This window comes from Orcinus orca, chromosome 2 (assembly GCF_937001465.1).
Source record: "Orcinus orca chromosome 2, mOrcOrc1.1, whole genome shotgun sequence".
NCBI classification, from domain to species: Eukaryota; Metazoa; Chordata; class Mammalia; order Artiodactyla; family Delphinidae; genus Orcinus; species Orcinus orca.
In genome coordinates, this window is record NC_064560.1 from 43860158 (window position 1) to 43879672 (window position 19515).

General features: G+C 47.4%; 2 long non-coding RNA genes across 10 annotated transcripts in view; both read left to right on the top strand.

The window, feature by feature from the left end:
• LOC125963531 (uncharacterized) overlaps nt 1-19515 on the top strand; it is a 1468791-nt gene that overhangs the window by 1155184 nt on the left and 294092 nt on the right. The window lies entirely within an intron of this gene.
• LOC125963532 (uncharacterized) overlaps nt 1-19515 on the top strand; it is a 585241-nt gene that overhangs the window by 562025 nt on the left and 3701 nt on the right. For 3 of the 6 annotated variants that reach the window (XR_007475592.1, XR_007475594.1, XR_007475590.1), the window contains exon 3: nt 18425-18481. The exons of the other annotated variants lie outside the window; for them this stretch is intronic. This is a non-coding gene — a long non-coding RNA (uncharacterized LOC125963532). Of the gene's footprint in view, nt 1-18424; nt 18482-19515 lie in introns of those variants that run through there. 6 annotated transcript variants of the gene reach the window in all.

Here is a 19515-nt window from a genome sequence, read left to right on the forward strand (position 1 = left end):
TTAATTTCCCTAAGCTATAGGACCATAAGTGGAAGTGCCCTAGGCTCTGTTGCTTTGTTTTCTAGATGTTTCAGGAAACACCATACACTTCTCCAGAGTGGCTGTTGACAATTTACATCCCGCCCATCAGCATAACAAGGCTCCCAGTTCTCCATGGCCTGTCCTGTCTTTCTGGATTTTACACTTTTTTCAGATGGCCCTTTTGACCGGGGGGCAGTGAGACTTCATTGTAGTGCAGATTTCCTTTGCAAGCTTGCTTGGTTGTCCAAACAGGGCGTATGCATTTTTTCCTGAATATATTCAGGAAAAAACGCATACGCCCTGTTTGGCCAAGTGCATCATTGTGGACGTTCTGCCTCTTTTCCTATGCTTTATATGCAATACCAGTCTACCTCCTGAAATCGGTTTCCTGCAATTCTGCCCCACTTTCAAGTCCTCTTGGCAGCCTTACTTCAATATATTTTTGGACGATAGCTGTCATTTATAACTCTGCATGTTTGTGAATGACAGTGCCCCTGAGCTCCTTTCTTCAACTCGCTTTCTTGTCAGCTGGCCGCAAACCCGCAAGACTCCTTCAGGCCCTAATCTGCTTCTGGCAGGGCACGCTGAGCCTTTGGTTAATTCCTCTTCCTGGTGGGAAATGAGTGTTAAATATACCCGTCCAGACACCTACCTCACTCTCAACCCCTTGGTGATGTGGGTCCTCTGGTTTGTGGCCACCTTTGCTGGGGTCCTCACCTTTCGATGATGTGGCCCCACTAGTGTGAGGACACTCCTGCCTGGTTCTCATCCACGTGGTTATGTGGACCCCCTGGTGAGAGTCTGTTCCTGGCTGTGTTCCTCACCCTTCTGTGAGGGAGACCCTCTGCTGATAGGTCACTCCTGCATGGCTGGTACACAATGCCTTGGTGAAGTCAGCCGTGTGGTGGCAGTTGGAGCGTGCTGGGAATCTCCTCCCACCAGTGATGAGGGCCCTCTTGGGTCAGGCCCTAACTGCTGGCCTCACCAACTTTTCTTAGTGAGCCCAATGATGCTTGGGCACTCCTCTTAGGATCCCATCTCCATGGGGATGTGGGCCTTCTGCTCGGAGGTCCCAACGGCTGGGTTGTTCACATTTTCATGATGTGGGCTCTCTGGTGTTAGTTCACAGAGGCCAGGATCCCATAGCCTCTGTGCTCTTGGCCGCCTGCTGGGAGGTTCCAACTGCTGGATTCCTCACTTTTTTAATTTTTTGGGCCCTCTGTTGTGAGGATCCTCCTGCCTGCCTCACTCCCAGCCCCTTCGTGATGTGTGTCCTCTGGTTTGAGGCCACATGTGCTGGGTTCCTCACCTTTCGATCATGTGGGACCATGGTCTTAGGAGACTCCTGCCTGGTTCACATCCCCTTGGTGATGTGGGCCCTCTGTTGAGAGTCTGATCCTGGCTGGGTTCCTCACCCATCTGTGAGGTGGGCCGTCTGCTGTGAGGTCACTCCTGCCTGGCTTGCTCACCTCGCCTTGTGGACATGAGCCCTCTGGTGGCATTTGGAGCCTGCTGGGAGCCTCCTCCCCTCGGTGATGAGGGCCCTCTGGCGTCAGTCCCTAACTGCTGGGCTCCCCACATTTTGTGATGTGCGCCCAGTGGTGCGAGGACACTCCAGCCAGGTTCACATCCCCATTGGGATGTGGGCCTTCTGCTCTGAGGTCCCAACGCATGTGTTGCTCACAGTTTCATGATGTGGGCCCTCTGCTGTTAGTTCACTCCTGCCTGCATCCCATAACTTCTGTGCTCTTGGTCGCCTGCTGGGAGGTTCCAACTGCTGGATTCCTCACCTTTTTTATTCTTTGGGCCCTCTGTTTTTAGGCTACTCCTGCCTGCCTCACTCCCATTCCCTTTGTGATATGTGTCCTCTGATTTGAGGCCACATGTGCTGGGTTCCGCACCTTTCGATGATGTGGCCCCACTGGAGGGAAGACAGTCCTGACTGGTTCCCATCCCCTTGCTGATGTGGGCCCTCAGGTGAGAGTCTGATCTTGGCTGGGTTCCTCACCCTTCTGTGAGGTGGGCCCCCTGCTGTGAGGTCAATCATGCCTGTCTGGCACACGTCACCTTGGCGACGTGGGCCCTCTGGTGGCAGTTGGAGTGTGCTGGGATCCTCCTCCCCTCGGTGATGAGGGCCCTCTTGCCTTAGGCCATAACTGCTGGGCTCCCCACATTTTCTGATGTGCGCCAAGTGAGTGAGGACACTCTTGCCAGGTTCCCATCCCCATGAGGATATGGGCCTTCTGCTCTGAGGTCAAAACGGCTGGCTTGCAAACAGTACCATGATGTGGGTCCTCTGCTGTGAGTTCACTCCGGCAAGGATCCCTTATCATCGGTGCTCTGAGCTGCCTGCTGGGAGGTTCCAACTGCTGGATTCCTCAACTTTTTTATTCTATGTGCCCTCTGTTGTGAGGCTCCTCCTGCCTGCCTCACTGCCAGCCCCTTGGTGATAACTGTCCTATTGCTTGAGGTCAGATGTGCTGCGTTCCTCACCTTTCGATGATGTGGCCCCACTCGTGTGAGGACACTCCTGCCTGGTTCCCATCCCCTTGGTGAGGTGGGCCCTCTGGCGAGAGTCTAATCGTGGCTGGGTTCCTCAACGTTCTGTGAGGTAGGCCCTCTGCTGTGAGGTCACTCCTGCCTGGCTGGTACACGTCATCTTGGAGACGTGAGCCATCTGGTGGCTGTTGGAGCATGCAGGGTGCCTCCTCTCCTCGGTGATGACGGCCCTCTGGCGTCAGGCCCTAAATGGTGGGCTCCCCACATTTTCTGATGTGCGCCCAGTGGTGCGAGGACACTCCTGCCAGGTTCCCATTCCCATGGGGATGTGGGCCTTCTGTGCTGAGGTCCCAACGCCTGGGTTGCTCACAGTTTTATGATGTGGGCCCTCTGCTGTGAGTTCACTGCGGCCTGGATCCCATAGCCTCGGTGTTCTGAGCCGCCTGCTGGAAGGTCTAAATGCTGAAATCCTCACGTTTTTTATATTATGTGCCCTGTGTTGTGAGGCTACTCCTGCCTGCCTCACTCCAAGGCCCTTGGTGATGTGGGTCCTGTGGTTTGAGGACACATGTGCTGGGTTCCTCACCTTAAGATAATGAGGCCCCACTGGTGTGAGGATAATCCTGACTGGTTCCCATCCCCTTTGTGATGTGGGTCCTCTGGTGAGAGTCTGATCCTGGCTGGGTTCCTCACCCATCTGTGAGGTGGGCCCTCTACTATCAGGTAACTCTTGCCTGGCTTGCTCACCTCACCTTGTTGACATGAGCCCTCTGGTGGCACTTGGACCCTGCTGGGAGCCTCCTCACCTCTGTGATGAGGGCCCTCTGATGTCAGGCCCTAACTGCTGGGCTCCCCAAATTTTCTTAGTGAGCCCAGTGATGGTTGGGCACTCCTCTTAGGTTCCCATCTCCATGGGGAAGTGGGCCTTCTGCTCTGAGGTTCCAACGGCTGGGTTGATCAGAATTTCATGATGTGGGCTCTCTGGTGTTAGTTCACTGTGGCCTGGATCTCATAGCCTCTGTGCTCTTGGCCGCCTGCTGGGAGGTTCCAACTGCTGGATTCCTCACTTTTTTAATTTTTTAGGCCCTCTGTTGTGAGGATCCTCCTGCCTGCCTCACTCCCAGCCCCTTCGTGATGTGTGTCCTCTGGTTTGAGGCCACATGTGCTGGGTTCCTCACCTTTCGATGATGTGGGACCAATAGTCTTAGGAGACTCCTGCCTGGTTCACATCCCCTTGGTGACGTGGGCCCTCTGTTGAGAGTCTGATCCTGGCTGGGTTCCTCACCCTTCTGTGAGGTGGGCCGTCTGCTGTGAGGTCACTCCTACCTGGCTTGCTCACCTCGCCTTGTGGACATGAGTGCTCTGGTGGCACTTGGAGCCTGCTGGGAGCCTCCTCCCCTCGGTGATGAGGGCCCTCTGGCATCAGGTCCTAACTGCTGGGCTCCCCACATTTTGTGATGTGCGCCCAGTGGTTCGAGGACACTCCAGCCAGGTTCACATCCCCATTGGGATGTGGGCCTTCTGCTCTGAGGTCCCAACGGCTGGGTTGTTCACAGTTTCATGATGTGGGCTCTGTGCTGTTAGTTCACTCTGGCCTGGATGCCATAGCCTCTGTGCTCTGGGCCGCCTGCTGGGAGGTTCCAACTGCTCGATTCCTCAACTTTTGTATTCTATGGGTCCTGTGTTGTGATACTCCTCCTGCCTGCCTCACTCGCAACCCCTTCGTGATGTGGGTCCTCTGGTTTGAGGCCACATGTGCTGGGTTCCGCAACTTTCAATGATGTGGCCCCACTGGTGTGAGGACACTCCTGCCTGGTTCCCATCCCCTTGGTGATGTGGGCCTTCTGGTGACAGTCTTATCCTGCCTGGGTTCCTCACTCTTCTGTGAGGTAGGCCGTCTGCTTTGAGGTCAATCCTGCCTGACTTGCACACATCACCTTGGTGACGTGGGCCCTCTGTTGGCACATGGAACCTGCTGGGAGCCTCCTGCCCTTGGTAATGATGGCCCTCTATCATCATTCCCTAACTGCTGGGCTCCCCACGTTTTCTGATGTGAGCCCAGTGATGCCAGGACACTCCTGTCAGGTTCCCATCCCCATGGGGATGTGGGTTTTCTGCTTCGAGGTCCCAACGCCTGGGTTGCTCACAGTTTCATGATGTGGGCTCTCTGGTGTTAGTTCACTCCTGCCTGCATCCCATAGCTTCTGTGCTCTCGGCCGCCTGCTGGGAGGTTCCAAATGCTGGATTCCTCACCTTTTTTATTCTTTGGGCCCTCTGTTTTTAGGCTACTCCTACCTGCCTCACTCCCATCCCCTTTGTGATGTATGTCCTCTGATATGAGGCCGCATGTGCTGGGTTCCTCACCTTTCGATGATGTGGCCCCACTGGTGGGAGGACAGTCCTGACTGGTTCCCAACCCCTTGGTGTTGTGAGCCCTCTGGCGAGAGTCTCATCCTGCCTCGGTTCCTCACCCTTCTGTGAGATAAGCCCTCTGCTGTGAGGTCACTACTGCCTGGCTGGCGCATGCCACCTTGTAGATGTGGGCCCTCTGTTGGCAGTTGGAACTTGCTGGGAGTCTCCTCCCCTCAGTTATGAGGGCCCCCTGGCGTCAGGCCCTAACTGCTGGGCTCCTAACATTTTCTGATATGTGCTAAGAGGTGCGAAGCCACTTCTGCCAGGTTCCCATCCCAATGGGGATGTGGGCCTTCTGTTCTGAGGTCCCAACGGCTGGGCTGCTCACAGGTTCATGATGTGGGCCCTCTTCTGTGAGTTCACTGTGGCCTGGATCCCATAGCCTCGGTGCTCTGGGCCACCTGCTGGGAGGTTCCAACTGCTGGATTCCTCACTTTTTTATTCTATGGGCCCAGTGTTGTGAGGCCGGTCCTGCCAGCTTAATTCTGAACCCCTTGGTGATGTGGTTCCTCTGGTTTGAGGCTACATGTGCTGGGATCCTCACCTTTCGATGATGTTGTCCCACTGGTGTGGGGACACTCCTGCCTGGTTCCCATCCCCTTGGTGATGTGGGCCCTCTGGTGCGAGTCTGATCCTGACTGGGTTCGTCACACTTCTCTGAGGTGGGCCATCTGCTGTGAGGTCATTTGTGCCTGGTTGGCACACATCGCCTTGGCGACGTCAGCCCTCTGGTGGCAGTTGGAGCTTGCTGGGAGCCTCCTTCCCTTGGTGATGAGGGTCCTCTGGCGTCAGGCCTTAACTGCTGGTCGCCCAAAATTTTCTGATACGTTCTCAGTGGTGCGAGGACACTCCTACCAGATTTCCATCCCCATGGGGATGGGGGCCTCCTGCTCTGAGGTCCCAATGGCTGGGTTGCTCAGTTTCATGACATGGGCCCTCTTCTGTGAGTTCACTGTGGCCTGGATCCCATAGCCTCGGTGCTCTGGGCCACCTGCTGGGAGGTTCCAACTGCTGGATTCCTCACTTTTTTATTCTATGGGCCCAGTGTTGTGAGGCTACTCCTGCCTGCCTCACTCCGAGGCCCTTGGGGATGTGGGTCCTCTGGTTTGAGGACACATGTGCTGAGTACCTCACCTTTCGATGATGTGGCCCCACTGGTGTGAAGACACACCTGCCTGGTTCCCATCCCCTTGGTGATGTGGGCCCTCTGGTGAGAGTCTGATGTTGGCTGGGTTTCTCACCCTTCTGTGAGGTGGGACCTCTGCTGTAAGGTAACTCCTGCCTGGCTTGCTCACGTTGCCTTGGCAACGTGAGCCCTCAGGTGGCAGTTGGAGCCTGCTGGGAATCTCTTCCCCTCAGTTATGAGAGCTCTGGATAAAACACATATGCCCTTTTTTGCCAAGTGCATTATTTTCCAAGTTCTGTCTCTTTTCCTATGCTTTAAGACCGACTCACGTGTACCCACTGAAATCGGTTTCCTGCAATTCTGCCCCGCTTTCAAGTCCTCTTGGCAGTCTTACTTCAATATATTTTTGGACCATAGCTGTCATTTATAACTCTGCAGGTTTGTGAATGACAGTGCCCCTGAGCTCCTTTCTTCCACTCGCTTTCTGTGAGCTCTCCACAACACCGCAGGATTGCTTCAGGCCCTAGTGTGGTTCTGGCATGGCATGCTGAGCCTTTGGTTAATTCCTCTTCCTGGTGGGAACTGAGAGTTAAATTTGCCCGTCCAGACACCTCCAGCTAGTCTCTCATGGGTTCTCCCTATTCCTGTTCATCTTACGCACAAATTGCAAACTGGGTCAAAGAGGAGGTTAAAGGCACTGACTCTCCAAGTGGGAGAGTGTTAGTAAAGCGTCTGGAATGTTGCACCCGAGTACCAGGTACGAAAACTGAGACAGATTAGAACAAGTTTCCCGATCACACGGTGGATCATACTCTGGGTTCCACATGCATGTTTTAGCTGAAGGAAGAATCCCTTAAACCTGGAGGGTTGAGACCCATGGAATGGGTACCATGCATTATGACTTCAAAGGGTCTGCATTTGCTCACCGAACCTCACCAATCCTATCACTGCTGCGTTTATGCCACTGTAAACACGCTTCATTCTCTTTTGGAGACATATAAATCCATATGTTTTAAGATTCTTACTAGTCAGGTATATTGTTATGCGTTTAATATGGGGTGTTGAGTCCACTTCTTTGAGCAAGGAGTAGCTCTTGTCTATTACATATTTGGCTTATGGAACGGTATCTGTGCTAATTTCAATCTCTGGTTTTATGCAGCAACCCAACTCACCTTTCCCCTTAAGCAAGCATGAGTTGGTTTTCTACATTTGAGACCCTGTTCTGTTTTGTAATTCAGTTCCTGTGTAGCCAAGTTTACATTCCGTGTATTAGTGATATCTTATGATGTTTATTTTTCTGTGTGACTTATTTCAGTTAGAATCATTGTACCTGAATCCACTCATTATGCTGCTACGTGCCTGATGACATAGATTTCATTGCTGAGTGATATTGAATTGTACGTAAGTACCACAACTTCTTTATCCATTTTTTGCTTTCTGTGATATTGAACTTGTACCATAAACGAGGTTCTTGTAAACAGAGCCGTCCCAAACTTTGGGGTGGCTGTGTCTTTTTGATTTTAATTTCCCTAAGCTATAGGACCATAAGTGGAAGTGCCCTAGGCTCTGTTGCTTGGTTTTTTAGATGTTTCAGGAAACACCATACACATCTCCAGAGTGGCTGTTGGCAGTTTACATCCCGCCCATCAGCATGACAAGGCTCCCAGTTCTCCATGGCCTGTCGTGCCTTTCTGGATTTTACACTTTTTTCAGATGGCCCTTTTGACCGGGGCACAGAGAGACTTCATTGTAGTGCAGATTTCCTTGGCAGGCTGGCTTGGTTGGCCAAAAAGTGCGTATGCATTTTTTCCTGAATATATTCGGCAAAAAACGCATACGCCCTTTTTGGCCAAGTTCATCATTGTGGACGTTCTGTCTATTTTCCTATGCTTTACATGCAATTCCAGTCTACCTCCTGAAATCGGTTTCCTGCAATTCTGCCCCACTTTCAAGTCCTCTTGGCAGCCTTACTTCAATATATTTTTGGACGATAGCTGTCATTTATAACTCTGCAGGTTTGTGAATTACAGTGCCCCTGAGCTCCTTCCTTCAACTCGCTTTCTTGAGAGCTGGCCGCAACACCACAGGCTTGCTTCAGTCCCTAGTGTGTTTCTGGCATGACACGCTGAGCCTTTGGTTAATTCCTCTTCCTGGTGGGAAATGAGAGTTAAATTTGCCCGTCCAGACACCTCCAGCTAGTCTCTCATTGGTTCTCCCTATTCCTGTTCATTTTCCGCAGAAATTGCAAACTGGGCCAAACAGGAGTTTAAAGGCACTGACTCTCCAAGTGGGGAGAGTGTTAGTAAAGCGTCTGGAATGTTGCACCCGAGTACCAGGGGACGAAAACTGAGACACATTTGAACACGTTTCCCGATCAAACGGTGGATCATACTCTGGGTTCCACATGCATGTTTTAGCTGAAGGAAGTATCCCTTAAACCTGAAGAGTTGAGACCCATGGAATAGGTACCAGGCAATATGACTTCAAAGGGTCTGCATTTGCTCACCGAACGTCACCAATCTTATCACTGCTGCATTTATGCCGCTGTACACACGCTTGATTCTCTTTCGGAGACATATAAATCCATAGGTTTTAAGATTCTTTCTAGTCAGGTATATTGTTACGCGTTTAATATGTGGTGTTGAGTCCACTTCTTTGAGCAAGGAGTAGCTCTTGTCTATTATATATTTGGCTTATGGAACAGTATATGTGCTAATTTCAATCTCTGGTTTTATGCAGCACCCCAACTCACCTTTCCCCTTAAGCAAGCATAAGCTGTTGTTCTACATTTGAGACCCTGTTCTGTTTTGTAATTCAGTTCCTGTGTAGCCAAGTTTACATTCCGTGTAGTAGTGATATCTTATGATGTTTCTTTTTCTGTGTGACTTATTTCACTTAGAATCATCGTACCTGAATCCACTCATTATGTTGCTATGGGCCTGATGACATAGATTTCATTGCTGAGTGATATTGCATTGTACATAAGTAACAGAACATCTTTATCCATTTTTCGTTTTTTGTGATATTGAACTTGTACCGTAAACGAGGTTCTTGTAAACAGAGCCATCCCAAACTTTGGGGTGGCTGTGTCGTTTTGATTTTAATTTCCCTAAGCTATAGGACCATAAGTGGAAGTGCCCTATGCTCTGTTGCTTTGTTTTGTAGATGTTTCAGGAAACACCATACACTTCTCCAGAGTGGCTGTTGGCTATTTACGTCCCGCCCATCAGCATGACAAGGCTCCCAGTTCTCCATGGCCTGTCCTGCCTTTCTGGATTTTACACTTTTTTCAGATGGCCCTTTTGACCGGGGGGCAGTGAGACTTCATTGTAGTGCAGATTTCCTTTGCAAGCTTGCTTGGTTGGCCAAAAAGTTCGTATGCGTTTTCTCCTGAATATATTCAGGAAAAAACACATACGCCCTTTTTGGCCAAGTGCATCATTGTGGACGTTCTGCCTGTTTTCCTATACTTTACATGCAATTCCAGTCTACCTCCTGAAATCGGTTTCCTGCAATTCTGCCCCGCTTTCAAGTCCTCTTGGCAGCCTTACTTCAATATATTTTTGGACGATAGCTGTCATTTATAACTCTGCAGGTTTGTGAATTACAGTGTCCCTGAGCTCCTTCCTTCAACTCGCTTTCTTGTGAGGTGGCCGCAACACCACAGGATTGTTTCAAGGCCTAGTGTGGTTCTGGCATGGCACACTGAGCGTTTTTTTAATTCCTCTTCCTGGTGGGAAATGAGAGTTAAATTTGCCCGTCCAGACACCTCCAGCTAGTCGCTCATGTGTTCTCCCTATTCCTGTTCATCTTCCACAGAAATTGCAAACTGGGCCAAAGAGGAGGTTAAAGGCCCTGACTCTCCAAGTGGGGAGTGTTAGTAAAGCGTCTGGAATGTTGCACCCGAGTACCAGGGGACGAAAACTGAGACACATTTGAACACGTTTCCCGATCACACGGTGGATCATACTCTGGGTTCCACATGCATGTTTTAGCTGAAGGAAGAATGCCTTAAACCTGGAGAGTTGAGACCCATGGAATGGGTACCAGGCAATATGACTTCAAAGGGTCTGCATTTGCTCACCGAACCTCACCAATCCTATCTCTGCTGCGTTTATGCCACTGTACACACGTTTGATTCTCTTTCGGAGACATATAACTCCATAGGTTTTAAGATTCTTACTAGTCTGTTATATTCTTAGGCGTTTAATATGAGGTGTTGAGTGCACTTCGTTGAGCAAGGAGTAGCTCTTGTCTATTACATATTTGGCTTATGGAATTGTATCTGTGCTAATTTCAATCTCTGGTTTTATGCAGCACCCCAACTCACCTTTCCCCTTAAGCAAGCATAAGTTGGTTTTCTACATTTGAGACCCTTTTCTGTTTTGTAATTCAGTTCCTGTGTAGCCACGTTTACATTCCGTGTAGTAGTGATATCTTATGATGTTTCTTTTTCTGTGTGACTTATTTCACTTAGAATCATCGTACCTGAATCCACTCATTATGCTGCTACGGGCCTGATGACATAGATTTCATTGCTGAGTGATATTGCATTGTACGTAAGTACCACAACTTCTTTATCCATTTTTCGCTTTCTGCGACATTGAACTTGTACCGTAAACGAGGTTCTTGTAAACAGAGCCATCCCAAACTTTGGGGTGGCTGTGTCTTTTTGATTTTAATTTCCCTAATCTATAGGACCATAAGTGGAAGTGCCCTAGGCTCTGTTGCTTCCTTTTTGGATGTTTCAGGAAACACCATACACTTCTCCAGAGTGGCTGTTGGCAATTTACATCCCGCCCATCAGCATAACAAGGCTCCCAGTTCTCCATGGCCTGTCCTGCCTTTCTGGATTTTACACTTTTTTCAGATTGCCCTTTTGACCGGGACGCAGTGAGACTTCATTGTAGTGCAGATTTCCTTTGCAAGCTTGCTTGGTTGGCCAAAAAGTGCATATGCGTTTTTTCCTGAATATATTAAGGAAAAAACGCATACGCCCTTTTTGGCCAAGTGCATCATTGTGGGCGTTCTGCCTCTTTTCCTATGCTTTATATGCAATTCCAGTCTACCTCCTGAAATCGGTTTCCTGCAATTCTGCCCCACTTTCAAGTCCTCTTGGCAGCCTTACTTCAATATATTTTTGGACGATAGCTGTCCTTTATAACTCTGCAGGTTTGTGAATTACAGTGCCCCTGAGCTCCTTCCTTCACCTCGCTTTGTTGTGAGCAGGCCGCAACACCACAGGATTGCTTCAGGACCTAGTGTGGTTCCGGCACGGCAGGCTGAGCCTTTGGTTAATTCCTCTTCCTGGTGGGAAATGAGAGTTAAATTTGCCCGTCCAGACACCTCCAGCTAGTCTCTCATGGGTTCTCCCTATTCCTGTTCATCTTCCGCAGAAATTGCAACTGGGCCAAACAGGAGGTTAAAGGCACTGACTCTCCAAGTGGGCAGAGTGTTAGTAAAGTGTATGGAATGTTGCACCCGAGTACCAGGGGACAAAACCTGAGACACATTTTAACATGTTTCCCGATCACACGGTGGATCATACTCTGGGTTCCACATGCATGTTTTAGCTGAAGGAAGAATCCCTTAAACCTGGAGAGTTGAGACCCATGGAATGGGTACCATGCAATATGACTTCAAAGGGTCTACGTTTGCTCACCGAAGCTCACCAATCCTATCACTGCTGCGTTTATGCCGCTGTACACACGCTTCTTTCTCTTTCGGAGACATATAAATCCATAGGTTTTAAGATTCTTACTAGTCAGGTATATTCTTAGGCGTTTAATATGAGGTGTTGTGTCCACTTCGTTGAGCAAGGAGTAGCTCTTGTCTATTACATATTTGGCTTATGGAACAATATCTGTGCTAATTTCAATCTCTGGTTTTATGCAGCACCCCAACTCACCTTTCCCCTTAAGCAAGCATAAGTTGGTTTTCTACATTTGAGACACTGTTCTGTTTTGTAATTCAGTTCCTGTGTAGCCAAGTTTACATTCTGTGTATTAGTGATATCTTATGATGTTTCTTTTTCTGTGTGACTTATTTCACTTAGAATCATCGTACCTGAATCCACTCATTATGCTGCTACGGGCCTGATGACATAGATTTCACTGCTGAGTGATATTGCATTGTACGTAAGTACCACAAACTCTTTATCCATTTTTCGCTTTCCGCGCTATTGAACTTGTACCGTAAACAGGGTTCTTCTAAACAGAGCTGTCCCTAACTTTGGGGTAGCTGTGTCTTTTTGATTTTAATTTCCCTAAGCTATAGGACCATAAGTGGAAGTGCCCTAGGCTCTGTTGCTTTGTTTTTTAGATGTTTCAGGAAACACCATACACTTCTCCAGAGTGGCTGTTGGCAATTTACATCCCGCCCATCAGCATAACAAGGCACCCAGTTCTCCATGGCCTGGCGTGCCTTTCTGGATTTTACACTTTTTTCAGATGGCCCTTTTTACCAGGGGGAAGTGAGACTTCATTGTAGTGCAGATTTCCTTTGCAAGAGTGCTTAATTGGCCAAAAAGTGCCTATGCGTTTTTACTGAATATATTCCGGAAAAAACGCATACGCACTTTTTGGCCAAGTGCATCATTGTGGACGTTCTGCCTCTTTTTCTATGCTTTAAATGCAATTCCAGTCTACCTCCTGAAATCAGTTTCCTGCAATTCTGCCCCACTTTCAAGTCCTCTTGGCTGCCTTACTTCAATATATTTTTGGATGATAGCTGTCATTTATAACTCTGCAGGTTTGTGAATTACAGTGTGCCTGAACTCCTTTCTTCAACTCGCTTCTTGTGAGCTGGCCGCAACACCGCAGGATTGCTTCAGGACCTAGTGTGGTTCCGGCACGGCAGGCTGAGCCTTTGGTTAATTCCTCTTCCTGGTGGGAAATGAGAGTTAAATTTGCCCGTCCAGACACCTCCAGCTAGTCTCTCATTGGTTCTCCCTATTCCTGTTCATTTTCCGCAGAAATTGCAAACTGGGCCAAACAGGAGTTTAAAGGCACTGACTCTCCAAGTGGGGAGAGTGTTAGTAAAGCGTCTGGAATGTTGCACCCGAGTACCAGGGGACGAAAACTGAGACACATTTGAACACGTTTCCCGATCAAACGGTGGATCATACTCTGGGTTCCACATGCATGTTTTAGCTGAAGGAAGTATCCCTTAAACCTGAAGAGTTGAGACCCATGGAATAGGTACCAGGCAATATGACTTCAAAGGGTCTGCATTTGCTCACCGAACGTCACCAATCTTATCACTGCTGCATTTATGCCGCTGTACACACGCTTGATTCTCTTTCGGAGACATATAAATCCATAGGTTTTAAGATTCTTTCTAGTCAGGTATATTGTTACGCGTTTAATATGTGGTGTTGAGTCCACTTCTTTGAGCAAGGAGTAGCTCTTGTCTATTATATATTTGGCTTATGGAACAGTATATGTGCTAATTTCAATCTCTGGTTTTATGCAGCACCCCAACTCACCTTTCCCCTTAAGCAAGCATAAGCTGTTGTTCTACATTTGAGACCCTGTTCTGTTTTGTAATTCAGTTCCTGTGTAGCCAAGTTTACATTCCGTGTAGTAGTGATATCTTATGATGTTTCTTTTTCTGTGTGACTTATTTCACTTAGAATCATCGTACCTGAATCCACTCATTATGTTGCTATGGGCCTGATGACATAGATTTCATTGCTGAGTGATATTGCATTGTACATAAGTAACAGAACATCTTTATCCATTTTTCGTTTTTTGTGATATTGAACTTGTACCGTAAACGAGGTTCTTGTAAACAGAGCCATCCCAAACTTTGGGGTGGCTGTGTCGTTTTGATTTTAATTTCCCTAAGCTATAGGACCATAAGTGGAAGTGCCCTATGCTCTGTTGCTTTGTTTTGTAGATGTTTCAGGAAACACCATACACTTCTCCAGAGTGGCTGTTGGCTATTTACGTCCCGCCCATCAGCATGACAAGGCTCCCAGTTCTCCATGGCCTGTCCTGCCTTTCTGGATTTTACACTTTTTTCAGATGGCCCTTTTGACCGGGGGGCAGTGAGACTTCATTGTAGTGCAGATTTCCTTTGCAAGCTTGCTTGGTTGGCCAAAAAGTTCGTATGCGTTTTCTCCTGAATATATTCAGGAAAAAACACATACGCCCTTTTTGGCCAAGTGCATCATTGTGGACGTTCTGCCTGTTTTCCTATACTTTACATGCAATTCCAGTCTACCTCCTGAAATCGGTTTCCTGCAATTCTGCCCCGCTTTCAAGTCCTCTTGGCAGCCTTACTTCAATATATTTTTGGACGATAGCTGTCATTTATAACTCTGCAGGTTTGTGAATTACAGTGTCCCTGAGCTCCTTCCTTCAACTCGCTTTCTTGTGAGGTGGCCGCAACACCACAGGATTGTTTCAAGGCCTAGTGTGGTTCTGGCATGGCACACTGAGCGTTTTTTTAATTCCTCTTCCTGGTGGGAAATGAGAGTTAAATTTGCCCGTCCAGACACCTCCAGCTAGTCGCTCATGTGTTCTCCCTATTCCTGTTCATCTTCCACAGAAATTGCAAACTGGGCCAAAGAGGAGGTTAAAGGCCCTGACTCTCCAAGTGGGGAGTGTTAGTAAAGCGTCTGGAATGTTGCACCCGAGTACCAGGGGACGAAAACTGAGACACATTTGAACACGTTTCCCGATCACACGGTGGATCATACTCTGGGTTCCACATGCATGTTTTAGCTGAAGGAAGAATGCCTTAAACCTGGAGAGTTGAGACCCATGGAATGGGTACCAGGCAATATGACTTCAAAGGGTCTGCATTTGCTCACCGAACCTCACCAATCCTATCTCTGCTGCGTTTATGCCACTGTACACACGTTTGATTCTCTTTCGGAGACATATAACTCCATAGGTTTTAAGATTCTTACTAGTCTGTTATATTCTTAGGCGTTTAATATGAGGTGTTGAGTGCACTTCGTTGAGCAAGGAGTAGCTCTTGTCTATTACATATTTGGCTTATGGAATTGTATCTGTGCTAATTTCAATCTCTGGTTTTATGCAGCACCCCAACTCACCTTTCCCCTTAAGCAAGCATAAGTTGGTTTTCTACATTTGAGACCCTTTTCTGTTTTGTAATTCAGTTCCTGTGTAGCCACGTTTACATTCCGTGTAGTAGTGATATCTTATGATGTTTCTTTTTCTGTGTGACTTATTTCACTTAGAATCATCGTACCTGAATCCACTCATTATGCTGCTACGGGCCTGATGACATAGATTTCATTGCTGAGTGATATTGCATTGTACGTAAGTACCACAACTTCTTTATCCATTTTTCGCTTTCTGCGACATTGAACTTGTACCGTAAACGAGGTTCTTGTAAACAGAGCCATCCCAAACTTTGGGGTGGCTGTGTCTTTTTGATTTTAATTTCCCTAATCTATAGGACCATAAGTGGAAGTGCCCTAGGCTCTGTTGCTTCCTTTTTGGATGTTTCAGGAAACACCATACACTTCTCCAGAGTGGCTGTTGGCAATTTACATCCCGCCCATCAGCATAACAAGGCTCCCAGTTCTCCATGGCCTGTCCTGCCTTTCTGGATTTTACACTTTTTTCAGATTGCCCTTTTGACCGGGACGCAGTGAGACTTCATTGTAGTGCAGATTTCCTTTGCAAGCTTGCTTGGTTGGCCAAAAAGTGCATATGCGTTTTTTCCTGAATATATTAAGGAAAAAACGCATACGCCCTTTTTGGCCAAGTGCATCATTGTGGGCGTTCTGCCTCTTTTCCTATGCTTTATATGCAATTCCAGTCTACCTCCTGAAATCGGTTTCCTGCAATTCTGCCCCACTTTCAAGTCCTCTTGGCAGCCTTACTTCAATATATTTTTGGACGATAGCTGTCCTTTATAACTCTGCAGGTTTGTGAATTACAGTGCCCCTGAGCTCCTTCCTTCACCTCGCTTTGTTGTGAGCAGGCCGCAACACCACAGGATTGCTTCAGGACCTAGTGTGGTTCCGGCACGGCAGGCTGAGCCTTTGGTTAATTCCTCTTCCTGGTGGGAAATGAGAGTTAAATTTGCCCGTCCAGACACCTCCAGCTAGTCTCTCATGGGTTCTCCCTATTCCTGTTCATCTTCCGCAGAAATTGCAACTGGGCCAAACAGGAGGTTAAAGGCACTGACTCTCCAAGTGGGCAGAGTGTTAGTAAAGTGTATGGAATGTTGCACCCGAGTACCAGGGGACAAAACCTGAGACACATTTTAACATGTTTCCCGATCACACGGTGGATCATACTCTGGGTTCCACATGCATGTTTTAGCTGAAGGAAGAATCCCTTAAACCTGGAGAGTTGAGACCCATGGAATGGGTACCATGCAATATGACTTCAAAGGGTCTACGTTTGCTCACCGAAGCTCACCAATCCTATCACTGCTGCGTTTATGCCGCTGTACACACGCTTCTTTCTCTTTCGGAGACATATAAATCCATAGGTTTTAAGATTCTTACTAGTCAGGTATATTCTTAGGCGTTTAATATGAGGTGTTGTGTCCACTTCGTTGAGCAAGGAGTAGCTCTTGTCTATTACATATTTGGCTTATGGAACAATATCTGTGCTAATTTCAATCTCTGGTTTTATGCAGCACCCCAACTCACCTTTCCCCTTAAGCAAGCATAAGTTGGTTTTCTACATTTGAGACACTGTTCTGTTTTGTAATTCAGTTCCTGTGTAGCCAAGTTTACATTCTGTGTATTAGTGATATCTTATGATGTTTCTTTTTCTGTGTGACTTATTTCACTTAGAATCATCGTACCTGAATCCACTCATTATGCTGCTACGGGCCTGATGACATAGATTTCACTGCTGAGTGATATTGCATTGTACGTAAGTACCACAAACTCTTTATCCATTTTTCGCTTTCCGCGCTATTGAACTTGTACCGTAAACAGGGTTCTTCTAAACAGAGCTGTCCCTAACTTTGGGGTAGCTGTGTCTTTTTGATTTTAATTTCCCTAAGCTATAGGACCATAAGTGGAAGTGCCCTAGGCTCTGTTGCTTTGTTTTTTAGATGTTTCAGGAAACACCATACACTTCTCCAGAGTGGCTGTTGGCAATTTACATCCCGCCCATCAGCATAACAAGGCACCCAGTTCTCCATGGCCTGGCGTGCCTTTCTGGATTTTACACTTTTTTCAGATGGCCCTTTTTACCAGGGGGAAGTGAGACTTCATTGTAGTGCAGATTTCCTTTGCAAGAGTGCTTAATTGGCCAAAAAGTGCCTATGCGTTTTTACTGAATATATTCCGGAAAAAACGCATACGCACTTTTTGGCCAAGTGCATCATTGTGGACGTTCTGCCTCTTTTTCTATGCTTTAAATGCAATTCCAGTCTACCTCCTGAAATCAGTTTCCTGCAATTCTGCCCCACTTTCAAGTCCTCTTGGCTGCCTTACTTCAATATATTTTTGGATGATAGCTGTCATTTATAACTCTGCAGGTTTGTGAATTACAGTGTGCCTGAACTCCTTTCTTCAACTCGCTTCTTGTGAGCTGGCCGCAACACCGCAGGATTGCTTCAGGACCTAGTGTGGTTCCGGCACGGCAGGCTGAGCCTTTGGTTAATTCCTCTTCCTGGTGGGAAATGAGAGTTAAATTTGCCCGTCCAGACACCTCCAGCTAGTCTCTCATTGGTTCTCCGTATTCCTGTTCATCTTCCTCAGAAATTTCAACTGGGCCAAACAAGAGGTTAAAGGCACTGACTCTCCAAGTGGGCAGAGTGTTAGTAAAGCATCTGAAATGTTGCACCCAAGTACCAGAGGACAAAAACTGAGACACATTTGAACATGTTTCCCGATCACATGGTGGATCATACTTTGGGTTCCACATGCATGATTTAGCTGAAGGAAGAATCCCTTAAACCTAAAGAGTTGAGACCCATGGAATGGGTACCATGCAATATGACTTCAAAGGGTCTGCATTTGCTCACCGAACCTCACCAATCCTATCACAGCTGCGTTTATACCGCTGTACACATGCTTGATTCTCTTTCGGAGACATATAAATCCATAGGTTTTAAGATTCTTACTAGTCAGGTATATTCTTAGGCGTTTAATATGTGGTGTTGTGTCCACTTCGTTGAGCAAGGAGTAGCTCTTGTCTATTAAATATTTGGCTTATGGAACGGTATCTGTGCTCATTTCAATCTCTGGTTTTATGCAGCACCCCAACTCACCTTTCCCCTTAAGGAAGCATAACTTGGTTTTCTACATTTCAGACCCTGTTCTGTTTTGTAATTCAGTTCCTGTGTAGCCAAGTTTACATTCCGTGTATTAGTGATATCTTATGATGTTTCTTTTTCTCTGTGACTTATTTTACTTAGAATCATCATACCTGAATCCACTCATTTTGCTGCTACGGGCCTGATGACATAGATTTCATTGCTGAGTGATATTGCATTGTACGTAAGTACCACAACTTCTTTATCCATTTTGTGCTTTCTGTGATATTGAACTTGTACCGTATTTGAGGTTCTTGTAAACAGAGCCATCCCAAACTTTGGGGTGGCTGTGTCTTTTTGATTTTAATTTCCCTAAGCTATAGGACCATATGTGGAAATGCCGTAGGCTCTTTTGCTTTGTTTTTTAGGTGTTTCAGGAAACACCATACACTTCACCAGAGTGGGTGTTGGCAAATTACATCCCTCCCATCAGCATAACAAGGCTCCCAGTGCTCCATGGCCTGTCCTGCCTTTCTGGATTTTACACTTTTTTCAGATTGCCCTTTTGACCAGGGGAAGTGAGACTTCATTGTAGTGCAGATTTCCTTTGCAAGCTTGCTTGGTTGGCCAAAAAGTGCGTATGCGTTTTATCCTGAATATATTCAGGAAAAAACACATACGCCCTTTTTGGCTAAGTGCATCATTGTGGACGTTCTGCCTCTTTTCCTATGCTTTAAATGCAATTCCAGTCTCCTTCCTGAAATCGGTTTCCTGCAATTTTGCCCCGCTTTCAACTCCTCTTGGCAGGCTCACTTCAATATATTTTTGGACGATAGCTGACATTTATAACTCTACAGGTTTGTGAATTACAGTGCCCCTGAGCTCCATTCTTCAACTCGTTTTCTTGTGAGCTGGCCACAACACCGCAGGATTGCTTCAGGCCCTAGTGTGGTTCCGGCACAGCAGTCTCTGCCTTTGGTTAATTCCTCTTCTTGGTGGGAAATGAGAGTTAATTTTGCCCGTCCAGACACCTGCAGCTAGTCTCTCATTGGTTCTCCCTATTCCTGTTCATCTTCCGCAGAAATTGCAAACTGGGCCAAACAGGAGGTTAAAGGCACTGACTCTCCAAATGGGCATAGTGTTAGTAAAGTATCTGGAATGTTGCACCCAAGTACCAGAGGATGAAAACTGAGACACATTTGAACATGTTTCCCGATCACACGGTGGATCATACTCTGGGTTCCACATGCATG